Raw genomic sequence first — 14,056 nt, 5'->3', positions numbered from 1 at the left:
TGCCCAAGACCGGGGACCAGCAGAAGCCCACACCCTGCACAGGAACAGGAGGGAGGCTGGAGAAGTAGAGCATCATTGCAAGGATGTCCAGGTCTGTCCTGAGCTCTTCTCTTCATCCCAAATATCATGTTAGCCAAGCCAATAGCAAGAGCAGGGAGGGACATTAATGTGACCTTACAGCACCCAGCCCCAGTGGTCCAACACCAGAGGCTTGGCCTGCAGGGCTGGGCTCTACCCTCAGTTACAGCTCACCCAAAAGACAGAGGCCAGCAGCGAGAGAACAGCTGTGAGCCACAGAATGTGACGCCTTTGACCTTCTGTCTGACAGGGACGGGAAACTTGGACGAGGTCCCCAGGTCACTCAGGGCTGTGAGTCAGAAGGCAGAGCACTCAGGGTGAAGCCCATTACTGACACCGTCACCAAAGAATGGACAGTTTTGCCTGTTGCTGGGGCTTCACCCTTCTCCAGAGCTTCCAACTCCACCAAATCCACCATATCGTGTACTGCTTGGCCTCTATCACATGAGGGATTGTGAGCTTCCAAAGGAGAAGAGTATAGATGGGCCTCCAATTAGAGGCAGTTCTACCAACCCAGTGTCCTCCACAAAGAGTCAAGATCCACATGGTACCACCAATCCTTGGCAAAGTCACAACTCAGCAGGAGGCCCCCATTTCCTCTTTTCCATATCCTTGCAAAGCTGGTTCCATCATGGTCCTTTGGGGGACATTCTGTCCATTCAGTCAACAGACAAACCCTTCAGATCTGGGGCCACAGCAATGCACACCACACCGAGCTATCTCTGAGAGTGAGAGTGGGGACTCGTGTTGAGGGGAGCTGGGGACACTTTACAAACAGCAGGTGGGAGCATTGAGGAGACGAGGAGACTAAAAGCTTTTCTAGGACTTTTCAGAGGCCATCCAAGGTAGAAACCCCCATGGCTCTGAACCGATAACTTTCTCAAAGCAACACCATACCAGTGACCCAAGGGAGAGAGAGAGAGATCTTACATTAAAAGCTTGGATGAACATCCAGCTGATATTCCTGATGGCATCTCAAATATCTAAGGATGCTGGCCAGGGTTGTTCCCTACCCTGCTCTCTCACACAGAGTACTGGGATGGGAATAGGAGAGAATACACCAGCTTGAGATTCTGAGTGGTCTGCGCCAGAGATGCCCATGTTCTTAGACAGGACACCCAGGAATTTTGATGATTAATTCATGGAGCAGATACCTAGATTGGCAGTTTGTCATTGCCCACTTCCACAGCCCCAGTGTACACCCAGCCACACGCAGCCAGCTTATAGTAACTGTTCATGAACAATGATTTATTGGACATCTGCTAGAGCAGTCATGGTCCCGGACAGAAAAGATACACTGGTGAGCAAGATCACACACACCCCAACCTCCAGATCCCTCTAGTCTGGTCAGAGAGAACTCAAATTAATAAACTACACACATACCTATTTACTTACAGCTGTGTGATAAGTGCCGTGAAGGAAAATCATAATTGGCAATGAAAAATCACAGGAGGTTAGTATCTAGTCTGAGATGTCAAGGAAACCTTCTCTGAGAAAGATCTTGGAGTTGACACCTGGCAGATGAGGAGATTAGCTGGATGGGTGAGGGAGAGGATTCCACGTGTGGAGGATGGTGCATGGAGGGGCAAGGCACTGAGCCGTGGAGGAAGTGGGCAAACTCAAAGGAAGGTAAAAGCCAGTAGGCAGAGGCTCGCAAGCAAAGCAGGAGGGGAGGTGGGTGAGAAGCACCCAGAGACGAGCTAGAGTCAGACTATCCGGGCACTTTATGCCCCTCATTAAGGATATGGGGCTTTAAAATCATTAAAGCCTTTTGGGCAAGGCAGTGACTAGATTACTCTGTGCATTTTTCTAATAGATTTTTCATTTTTAAAAAAATTTTTACTGGCGTATTGTTGTTTTACAGGGTTGTGTTAGTTTCTGCTGTACAGCAAAGTGAATCAGCTATACATTTACATATATCCCCTTTTTTGGTTTTAAAAGAGCATTCTTTCAGCAAAAGGGAAACTTTGGATGGTGAAGCAGTTCTGAACCTTGATTGCAGTGGTAGTTATGTATGTGCTAAGATTGCATAGAACAATACACATACGTGCATAAACACATGTGTGTGAATATCAAACCAGTAACACAGATAAGGAGGTCTGTGATTGCATGGCTGCCAATCGCCTGGTTTATAGTGTACTGTGGAACAGAGTGTACCATGGTTCATAGTGTACCTGGTTCATAGTGTACTTACATACCTATAGAAGTACTGTGGGTGTGCAAGATGCCACCACTGGGGGAAACCGAGCAAAGCATGCATGGGACCTCTCAGTAATGTGTTTTATAACTTTCCATGTAGTTATAATTATTTCAAAGTAAAAAGTTGAAAAGATCTTTTTAAATAAGGAAAACACACGAAAAATTGTCATCAAAAGGGAGGGAAGAAAAGGGAGGGAGGGAGGGAAGAAAAGGGAGGGAGGGAGGGAAGAAAAGGAAAGAGCTGCTGTCAAAGGAAAGAATTGGGGGTGGAGGCAAAGGGAATGTAAAGATGTCAGAATTGTTGCCAGGAAACTAGTTTGAAGACAGATGCTGCTGGTGGGAGAAAGGCAAGCATGAGGAAGGTGAAGATTTGAGAAGTATTAAAGAAATCATTGGCAGGACCTGACCATGATTTGAAGTTTCAGAGTGTGGGAAAGAGAGATGATGAGAAGTAGTCTCAAGATTCCGACCTAAAAAAGGAGGTGGGCAAGATGAGGAAGACTATGGAAAGCACAGAGAGACCAAATGGAAGAGAGAAGCACTCTGTTTTGAGCAGGTTGAATTTGGGAAGTCTGTGAGATTTGGGGTGGAAATGTCAAGTGGATGAGGTCAAATACAGGGGTTTAGAGCTCAAAAGAGAAAGAAGCACAGACTAGACATAAGTCTAGTTGTGTCCAACTCTTTGCGACCTCATGGGCTGTAACCCACCAGGCTCCTCTGTCCATGGGATTTTGCAGGCAAGAATACTGGAGTGAGTAGCCATTCCCTTCTCCAGGGGATCTTCCCAACTCAGGGATCAAACCCAGGTCCCCTGCATTGCAGGCAGATTCTTTATCATCTGAGCCACCACGGAAGTTTTGCTAAATAGGCAGTCATTGAAACCATGAGAATTAATGAAATTATCTAAGAAAAGAGGAAAGAAGAGAAAAAAAAAAAGATCTAGGACTGAGCTTTAAAGAACTGTTTGAAGATCAAAAGAAAGAACCAACAGAGGAAATTGGAAGGATGGCTAGAGAGAGGTAAGACCAGCAATTATGGGTTGCAGTGGTCCAGAGGAGGAGAGGGTGGTCAGTCAGCTGTGTTGACTGCCAAGGTTCATGGGTTTGTCGTTGTTCAGCTAGGACCCTGAGTGAGGGCGTGTTGCCAGAGCAGAGCAGAAGCCGCGCTACTAATAATAACACCCTGAGTGGTGCTGCCTTCCCTGGGAAGGAAGGTCAGCACATTCCAGAGCATGACCTGGAGCCCCACAGCCTGCTGGACACCCCCAGGGGTGGGCGGTGGGGTGGGGGGCGCAAGCTTCAGGCAGCCAACTGTACTCCACAAGTATCTACTGAACGCCAACTCTGTTCAAGACCTCTGTGACCGGTGTGCTGAGCTCTGAAGACACTTTCTAGAAGAGCTTTGGGCCAGTGAACAGAAGCAAGTGGGCTTGAGAAACTCCTGTTGGAAGTCCACCCTCCCAACCCCCCCCAAAAAAAATCCCATGGGCTTTCTCTGTGTTCCTGTAGAGACAGTCACTAGCCTCCTCGCTAAGACTTTAAACCCAAAGAATGGGAATGGAGCTCACACAGCTTCCACCCCAGGTAAAATGCGAGGCTCTGAGTCTGCTGGTCCACAGTCCATGGGGTTGCAAAGATTCAGACACAACTGAGCGACTAACACTTTTTCACTTTCAGAGTGGCTTCAGCTCTGCCTGCAGAGCTCCTTCACCCAGAACTCAGACTCGAGTGGGAGAGGAAAGGCAATGATGCAACTTCTCAGCCCGGGAGGGTGAGACACAAAGAGGTAAGTCACCCAAGCTGCCGTTAGCAGGAGCAAACGCTACGCCCAGAACTAGGTTCTGCTTTCTGTGCCACCAGAACAGTTGCCTGTCCGTTCCTGTCTCTACAAACTGGAGAAGGCGTCTCCTTGATAAAACTACAAGGATAAGGCTTCTTATCTACCATGGAAGACTGGAATAATGCACACTGTTGGACAAAACAAGAAGTTTTGAGAAAAACTACCAGAAGCCCATACCTAAGTTTGACTACTAGAATTCCTTATTTAGGTCAAGACAAATTTCTAAAATTTTTAGAAGTAAGTGGGTAATAGTCTTTCCAATTCAAAGTGATAGTCGCTCAGTCATATCTGACTCTTTCTGACCCCATGGACTATGAAATTCTCCAGGCCAGAATACTGGAGAGAGTAGCCTTTCCCTTCTCCAGGGGATCTTCCCAATCCAGGGATCAAACCCAGGTCTCCCACATTGCAGGCAGATTCTTTACCAGCAGAGCCACAAGGGAAGCCCTCAGTCATGTCCGACTCCTTGCGACCCAATGGACTGTAGCCCACCAGGCTCCTCAGTCCATGGAATTCTCCAGGCCAGAATACTAGAGTGGGTAGCCGTACCCTTCTCCAGGGGATCTTCCCAACCCAGGGATCGAACCTGGGTCTCCTGCATCGCAGGCAGATTCTTTACCAGCTGAGCCACCAGGGAAGCCCTTCCAATTCAAAGGTGGCACAAAACAGAGGCACACTGGCAATAAAGCAAATTATGGTCACTCACTACTTAAGGATTTCTGTCCTTATCTCTTTTGTAAAGTTAACAATCATTCTCTAATGTGCTTGCTTGGAAATCTGAATTTTCCATATTTCCAGTTTTCTTAAAGCAAGGAATACCTGCATTGCTATTTAAAAATCCTAGTGGAGTGACGGAGAAGGCAACGGGACCCCACTCAGTATTTTGCCTGGAAAATCCCATGGATGGAGGAGCCTGGTAGGCTGCAGTCCATGGGGTCACTAAGAGTCAGACACGACTGAGCGACTTCACCTTTCATTTTTCACTTTCATGCATTGGAGAAGGAAATGGCAATCCACTCCAGTATTCTTGCCTGGAGAATCCCAGGGACGGGGGAGCCTGGTGGATGCCGTCTATGGGGTCACACAGAGTTGGACACAACTGAAGTGACTTAGCAGTAGCAGTGGAGTGAAGTCGCAAGGAGTCAGACATGACTGAACATGCATGCGTGTCCTAGTGGAGTGAAGGAGTAACATCCCTTCCCAGGTCCCCTGGGTGAGATGATTCAACAGAACATTTATAAGATTCCAATTACCAAAATGGATTTAGAAAGTGGGGTGGTATGCATGAATCATCTTAGCCAGATCATTAAAAACAAGGCCCTTCCTAAGTGTTTCTCCAAACTGGTTCTCTCAGGGGGGTTCAATAAATCTGCCCACTTGTTTACTTGGTCCAGTGGTGAACTTCGCATAAAGAGATCTAAATCCAGCCCTGTGCTGTGCAAGTCGCTTCAGTCACGTCCAGCTCTTTGCAACTCCATGGACTGTAGCTGGTCAGGCTCCTCTGTCCATGGGATTCTCCAGGCAAGAGTACTCGAGTGGGTTGCCATGCCCTCCTCCAGGGGATCTTCCTGACCCAGGGATCAAACCTGCATTTCTAATATCTCCTGCATTGGCACTCTTTACCACTAGTGCCACCTGGGAAACACTACCACCTTCCAAAACGGACCTCAATCTTCCCTACAAGCTGAAACAGGGACTGTAACCCCTGACCACCATGTCCAGAGACCTAGCTTCTGAACAGGGGTTTCAGACAACAGAGATTCGGCTTCAGGGTGCTATTTCAGCAGCTGGGTAGAAAACGGAAACCGGTGCGGTGTGAGAAGCTTCTCAGAAAGAAGACTGTTCATGAGGTTGGTATGTACGAAATTAGAGTCTCCCTAACTCAGGGGAAAAAAGAAGGCAGGAGAGACTGTCGCACAGAGTGAAGTAAGTCAGAAAGAGAAAAACAAATATCGCATACTAATGCTATATGTGGAATCTAAGAAAAAAGGTATAGATTACCTTATTTGCAAAACAGAAATAGACACACAAACATAGAGAACAAATTTATGGATACAAAGAGGGGAAAGAAGAGGTGGGATGAATTGGGAGATTGGGATTGACTTACATACACTATTGATACTATGTATAAAACAGATAATTAATGAGAACCAACAGTATAGCTCAGGGAACTCTATCCAGGGCTCTGTGGTGACTTAAATGGGAAGGAAATCCAAAAAAGAGGGGACGCATGTATATGTATATATATAGGTGATTCACTTTGCTGTAGAAACTAATGCAACATTGTAAAGCGACTGTACTCCAATAAAAAGTAATTTTTAAAAAGAGAGAGAGAAGGCAGGCATCTGAAAGCAGGAAATGCTCCCTTGCCCCCTGAAGGACACGTCTTGTGTCTTTCCAGAGCCCATGTGCAAAGATGCGGAGAATGTTCCAGGGACAGTGAACAGGAGTTGTGGTGTTTGAGTGCGAAGGCACACAGACAAATATCCAGGCAAAACCAGTGTTAGCTTTATATTCACAGCTGCCTACTTCCACACATGCTCATACACAGCTACCCACACATATGGATATTTGCAACATTTTAGGGGTAAAATATCTAAATATACCTTGTTGATTGAGTTCATATTACAATTGTGACTTAGACGCTCACAGAAGTTACCAGTCAGTGTCACTCTACAGGTACTCAGCACAGTGAGAGAAACACAGTTCATTTTCAACAAACCCTGGGCAAAAAGAAATCTACAAACTACTATGACATGTGTCTCTTACATTATGATCCTTATTAAAAGAGTTTTTTATTTCATTACTGCCAATATTTAATTTGGACTAGGCTAAGCCACATCACTGATTAAATTAGAGCTCCAGGAAAAAAAATTATCTCGCTAGGTATTTGCTGAAAACATGAATAAAACAGATACAAATAACTGTGGAAGTAGCATGGTCTATTATTTATTCATTGTGAAATTATAAACATCCAATTATATTTTATTACCTTATTTATCAATGTTGAACTCTTAAAAACTAATTTCTCAGGAAAGGAAAACCTAAATATCCCTGGTTCTCAGGCAAGTAACTGCAAAATTCAAATTTGTGCTCCTCTGTCTCATACCTGGTTTATAGAAATCATATGTAAAATACGTAGGATCAATTCCAACCTGAAATAGCACCAAAAACAAGTCTCCATAAGCATTCATTAGAAAATACTTTGGCTCAAATTTCTAGCAGTTCTCTATATTCATACACACATACAAGTTCTAATATTTACATATTGCAAAAATACATAAGAAGCTTCAGCTATAAAGAATTCATGCACAGTGCAATCAAATCTGAATCACCCATGCCAAAGAGCAATTTGAGGAGAAAAAAATATTACTAGCTCACCTGGGGAAGCCATCTCACTCCATCAAACCCATTCATTTTCCCTTATTCTCTCTCTCCTTCCCTGTCTCTCTGTTTCTATCTCTCCCTTTCTCTCTTTCTCTCCTTCTCTTTCAATCTCCTTCCACTTTGAGACCCAGTTTGTCAAGGGGAGGGAATGAAGCTCTGAGTCTTCATACTTAGTCTGTAAAGGGGGATGGAGACCAATTCTGAGCAGTCAAGAATTCAAACTTTGTGCACCTGTATTGTGACAAGCTTTTAATCAGGCACTGCTTCCCCATACAGATTCCTTCTCCAGCCCTTCTTTGCAAAGCTTCTGCAATGGTCTCAGGCTCACCTCTCAGCTGCCCCAGATATTACTTCTAACACTAGGACATCTACAAATCAATGACCACAATGGCATTCCAGAGACATCTGCATGGCTCCCTTTTTCTCATCATTTTGATGTCCTTCAACAAGGATGAAGAGGAGAAAGAGAGGAGAAAGGATAAGACCAAGGTAACAAAAACACGCTCAAAATAAATGACGGTGTATGCCATGGCTACCTTTTGCTGGGCTAAAACACTACCATCAGCAAGTTCAACCCGTCTTAGAGGTCTGCGCATCCTCTCTCAAAGCTGTCAAACTCAAGGCACACAGGTGCCACACAGGAGGCAAGCCTCAGGGATTGTAACTTCAATCGTTGTCATCAATAATCATAGAAAACACATTCATGCAAGAACGTCGAAAAGTGAAAGTGAAGTTGCTCAGTCGTGTCCAATTCTTTGCGACTCCATGGACTATAGCCTAGGAGGCTCCTCCATCCATGGAATTTTCCAGGCAAGAGTCCTGGAGTGGGTTGCCATTTATTAGGAGCGCTTTTAATGGGCTAAACCACTAAGGGCTTCATGGTGCCATTCTCAAATGGCCCTAGAAATTCCCCCAAGTTTTCATGGTCAAGTGTGGTCTGAGTAGTCTCATCTATAAACCTGCAGTTGGTCTTTGTAAAGCAAAATCAAGGGGTGGGTCAGCCTTGACCTGGTTTTATATAACTTACCTGACTGGCCCAGGTTGGGACCAAGGCACCAGAAAGATGTCAATTACCGCAGTAATGATCCTGGTGCCTCTAATTAGTCACTGCACCTGAGGACCAAGGATAATTTATTCATTTGCTCATTCCCTCAACCGTATTTGTTGACTAAATAATTGTGGCAGGCACTCTTTTAGGCACTGGGGATACAGCAGTGGGAAAATCAAAGCCTGCCCTCATGGAGCAAGTACCACAATTTGAGATCTGATGCAGCATCTGAGTCCCTGCGACAATGCACTTTGCCTCTAGCACATTAGTTTTCCAACATATTAATGAAAGGATAGGACTCTACTATCCACGAAGCTGTGACTCTGCCTATGCCACTCATCAACGCTATTTTTAGAGATATTCTTGATCCAAATTTCGTCCATCTGGTTGGACAAAACAAGCCTTTTAAAGTTTGCCAGCTGATAACTCAGAGTGAAAGAAACTAAGAAGGAAATGTAAATAATCAGTTCTGCTAGAATTTCTGGCAACTCTTCCACTGAAATAGCCCACTCCTAGACCAATACCGTGACGAAAAGCACAAGAAATCTAGACACTGAAAGTGCTCAACTTTTCATTAATTATACCACCCAACTGATGCAATAAATTGGGCCTGTACCAATGGACCGCCAGTGAATCTGCAGGCAGCAGAGGCCTTGGAAAAGGTTTCACCCATGAGCAATACTAGATCGAGGTTGAGCTGGCTGTGTAGCGGCGGGCAGATATTTCCAGGCAGGGAATGGAAGAAGAGAGCTACCAACATGAGCAACTCAGGTTGACTCCTTCTAAATCTTTAGCTGGAACTGTAGATTGTAAGCAATTATCTGCCAAAGTGATGCTTGTCCTACAGCAGTGCGCGGAGGCCAGCCTGAATCATCCTCCAGAGCCCAACATCAGTTTCTGCTGTGAATCTCTGACATTGGCTGTGCAGTTCAGACCTCTCTGGACGTCATGAGCATCCAGCCATGGGCCCTGGCTAAAGACTCTGAATTTTCTTTGGAAAAGTAAACCTGAAGAAGAAATCGTTGTACAGAGTGGAGATCCTAAAGTCTTCCTGGAGGATTTTATGGCCTCACTGATGGTAGTAGCAGAAAAGAGTAGTGATTAATCAACACTTGATTATCTGTGATCCTCCAATGGCTGATCTTCCATGAATCAGAAGATGGATTCATGGGTGATCTAAGTTTTTGAGTTATCTAAGGAAATTTGAGATAGTATTTCGTTTCTTCCTTTCAAAAATATTTCAGATCTGTACCAAGTCAAAACAAAAATGATGCTTTCTTGCTCTTCTGGCCTTTTCCAAGTGAGACTGGCAAGCAATCATAGACATGCCTAGAAATAGAAGACTTAGAGTGTGTGCATGACACTTAAACACTTTGTCTTACATTTTTTTTGAAACATTTTTCAGCCTAATTTTAAGAGTTCTGATTTAGCAATTCACTTCATTGTGATGAGGTTTGTACAGAAAAATAGTTCTACTAAATTTGACCTAATTCACTGAGTACTTAACGCCTTCCAGGAACTGTACTAGGTGCTGAAATTTCAAACGTGAATGAGGCATGGAGCCCGCCTTGAAGAGCTCAGGTAACGGAGGTATGACAGGCAGCCTCTGAGATGACTATCAGCAATCTCACTTTCCTGCTCTTCATAACATATGTAATTCTCTCTCCTTGAGGGTGGGTTGGACTTGCTGATTCACCTCTAGCAAGTATACTATATGACCAAAGCGATAGGCTATCACTCCTAATGTTAAGCTTCATCTTTGACACTCTGTCTTGTGCTTTCTCACTCATTTGCTCTTAGGGAAGTCAGCTGCTGTGTTGTGAGACGTCCTTGAAGAGGTTTCAGTCCAATAACCTGGGAGGAAATGAATCCTGCCAAAAACAATGTGAGAGAGCTTAGAATTGGACCCTCTCCCAGTTAAGCCTTCAGATGAGACCATAGCCCTGGATGACAATTTGACTGCAGCTTCACAAGAGTCCTTTATCCAAAGGCACTCAGCTTAAACCACACCTAGATTTCTAACCCAGACTAACTATGAGATAATAAATACGTATGTTTTCAGCTGTTACATTTTGGAGTAATTTGTTATACAGCACCAGATAACTATTATAAGTTATACACACACACACACACACACACACACACACACATAAATGGCTATGTGCTATGCTGTGCTAAGTCACTTCAGTTGTGTCCAACTCCTTGTGACCCTATGGATCATAGCCTGCCAGGCTCCTCTGTCCATGGGATTCTGAAGGCAAGTATACTAGAGTGAGTTGCCATGCCCTCCTCCAGGGGATCTTCCCAACCCAGGGATCAAACTTGTGTCTCTTAAGTCTTCTGAATTGGCAGGCAGGTTCTTTACTGCTAGTGCCACCTGGGAAACCCATTAATGACTATCATACAATTCAATCTGTACTATAACAGGGGAAGAAATAAAGTGCTTACAGATGGAGTAGCAGTAAAATAATATGGTGCTTGGGGATGTCACTGAGAGGAGGTATCACTTAAGCTGGGCCTTGAAGGATGAATAGGAGCTTTCTAAGAAAAATAAAGAGAATTACAGGGAGAGGAAATTGCAAGAAATTTAAAGTGCATGGTTCGTCTAGGCAAAGCAGACTAGCTTAAGAGGAGCAGGGGGAAAGGGAAACGGCAAAAGATGATGTCAGAGAGGTAAGAGGAAAGATTGTATAGGGCCTCTTATACAGATATACAGATCTGAATGTGACCCTGTTAGCAGTGAGAAATCCTCCGAGTTTTTTAAGCAGGGACCTGATTTGCTTGTACCCATGTTTTAGAGAAGCCACGGGCTTCCCAGGTGGCATTAGTGGTAAAGAACAAGCCTGCAGGAAACATAAGAGACGTGGGTTCAATACCTGGGTTGGGAAGATCCCCTGGAAAAGGAAATGGCAACCTAGCCCAGTATTCTTGCCTGCAGAATCCATGGACTGAAGCGACTTAGCACACATGCTTTAGAGAGATGATTCTGGTGGTAGGACAGAGGGTAGATATAGTGGAGACAGCTCCAGTTACAATATCTATTTATTCAAAAAGTTTTTATGGGGAATACTTCCAATGTGCCAGGCACTGTGAGAGGTGCCAAGCAGTGAGTAACACAGACAAAAGCTCCTACTCCTATGCAGCTTATGTTCTAGTGGGGGCACTAGCCAGGACCAGCCTAGAAACAGTGGTGATAAATGTAGGAAACATTTAAGAGGTAGGATTAATCATGGGACATGATACCTGCCTAGACATGGGTGTCAGGAAAAGGGAGAAGTAAAAAGTGACACTGAGATTCTTAGATTGGGACACAGAGTAAATGATAACCCTGTTAGCTGAGAAGGAGACAGCAGGCTTGCAGAGGGTAACAATAGATTCAATGCTGGCATATTGCTTTTGTTGTAATGAGATGTTCAGTGGAGTCGTCCATGGGTAGGTGAGAAAATACAGGGCTATACTCAGGAGAGAGGACCAGGCTGGAGACACAGATTTAGGAATCATCAGATGTGGGTGGTAGACAAAGCCTTGGCTCTTAGCGAGATACTCAGGGAGAGACTGTGCTGTGCTGAGTCGCTTAGTCAGGTCCAACTCTGTGACCCCATGGACTATAGTCCACCAGGCTCCTGTGTCCACGGGGATTCTCCAGGCAAGAATACTGGAGTGGGTTGCCATGCCCTCCTCCAGGGGATCTTCCCGACCCAGGGATCAAACCCAGGTCTCCTGCATTGCAGGTGGATTCTTTACCATCTGAGCTACCAGAGAAGCCCAAGAATACTGGAGTGGGTAGCCTATCGCTTCTCCAGGGGATCTTCCAGACCCAGGAATCAAACCAGGGTCTCCTGCATTGCAGGTGGATTCTTTACCAGCTGAGCTACCAGGAAAGCCCCAGGGAGAGAATACAGAGTAAAAAATAAAAATTGGGGAATAGTGGAGAGGGTAGCCATTGGAACTGAAGGCATGAAAGGGCATCAGGAGGAGAACTCAGGGAGAAAGACTGAGACAATGGTGTCACAAAATGAGGAGAACCAGGAGAGAGACCTTCATGGCATCCAAGGAAGAGGATGGGGTGGCCACCGACATGAAGGGAAAGGTTCAGTAAGAAAAGAACTGAGTATTACACTGTGAGTCAGTGCTGAATAGAACTGGGTAAAGTGATCCCCAGGAGCAGTGGACCCTTGTCCCTCTCTGGATGACTGGGTGGTTTCAGCATTGCAGAGACAAGAATTCACCAGTAGATAATCTCACAACATGCTTCTCCTTCCACAGGCTTTGTCCATCAGGCTAAGTTTATAGTGTTTATACGCAAACACCATATAAAACTGTCTTAGGAGTATTGCCTTTATCTCATGCCATTCGTTGATAGTAGGGGTCATTTTTTGATGTAGATTCCATGGCCAAAGTGAGACCCTGTTAGAATCATTTTCCATCCGTGCCCTAGGAGCTGCATCCAGTCTCTGGAAGCCAGTTCATTCCTCCTGACCTTGGACTGAAGCTCTTCAGTCTCAGGTGTCAGAGCCCCGCCCACAAGGCTGGGGCAGATCCTGGTGGAGGCTTCAGAATCTGGTCATGAGGCCTTGCGTGTTCTCTAAGAATGGTCAGATCCAGGAGGGATGTTGGTGCCACAGGCAGGAGAGCGACTCTGCAAGTCAGACTGAGCAGTGGGAAGGATGGAAATGATTGCCAGGCAGCAATGTTGGTGACTATGGTGCTTTTTAAAAATACCCTCGAGTTCGTCAATCCTCCTTTTTTCAAGAGATGAAGGCTATTCCCCAATCTCTGAATGGGGGCTGACTTGTTTGAACAGATACAGTAAAAAGGAAGTGACAATATGCGACTTTGGAGGCTAAATAATAAAAAGGTACTCAGGTTTCCATTTTGATCTCTTTCTCATTCTCTCTCTCTTTCCATCCTCCCACATCCCTCTGTCGCTCTGTCCCTCTCCCTCCTTGGGAAAAAAGTCAGCTGCTATGTTATGAGCAGCACTATGGAAAGGCCCACACATGACAAGGAATTGAGAGCAGCCTCTGACCATCAGCCAGTAAGGAACTGAGGCTCCCGGTCCAACAGCCTGAGATGAGCTGAGCCCTACCAACATCATGTGAGGGGGCCTGGAGCAACATCCTCAACCCCATTGTAGCCCAGAGATGACCACAGCCCCATCCAACACCGTGACCACCACCTCCTGAGAGAACATACCCCACCGCCCAGCTGAGCCATCCCCAGATTCCTGGTCCTCACAAGCTGTGACGTGAGAAATGTTTGTTGTTCTAAGCTACTGCATTGGGGGATTACACAGGTCACAGATAACTAAAGCAGTGACAAAGGAGAAACAGTAAGAGGTCTGCGGGAAGGCTCCAGAAAACCAGGTACTTGACAAGACTCCCACTTAGGCAAGTCCCTGCCACAGGAGGGCCAGCGCTGGCCTCAACAAGGAAGGGCAGAAGTGGGGTCTGGGGTCTTATCTCACTTCTCCTCCATGTAGGGCTGTTACTTTTTAAATGAATC

The 14,056-nt window shown here is 45.4% G+C and overlaps 1 protein-coding gene across 1 annotated transcript in view; it reads right to left on the bottom strand.

Annotated features, from left to right (window-relative positions):
* Positions 1-14,056, bottom strand: part of DPF3 (double PHD fingers 3) — a 288,545-nt gene that overhangs the window by 21,836 nt on the left and 252,653 nt on the right. The window lies entirely within an intron of this gene.

The sequence above is a fragment of the Capra hircus genome, chromosome 10, assembly GCF_001704415.2.
Source record: "Capra hircus breed San Clemente chromosome 10, ASM170441v1, whole genome shotgun sequence".
NCBI lineage: Eukaryota > Metazoa > Chordata > Mammalia > Artiodactyla > Bovidae > Capra > Capra hircus.
Note: the sequence above shows the minus strand (reverse complement) of the source record. Positions and strands in the feature narration are given on the sequence as shown.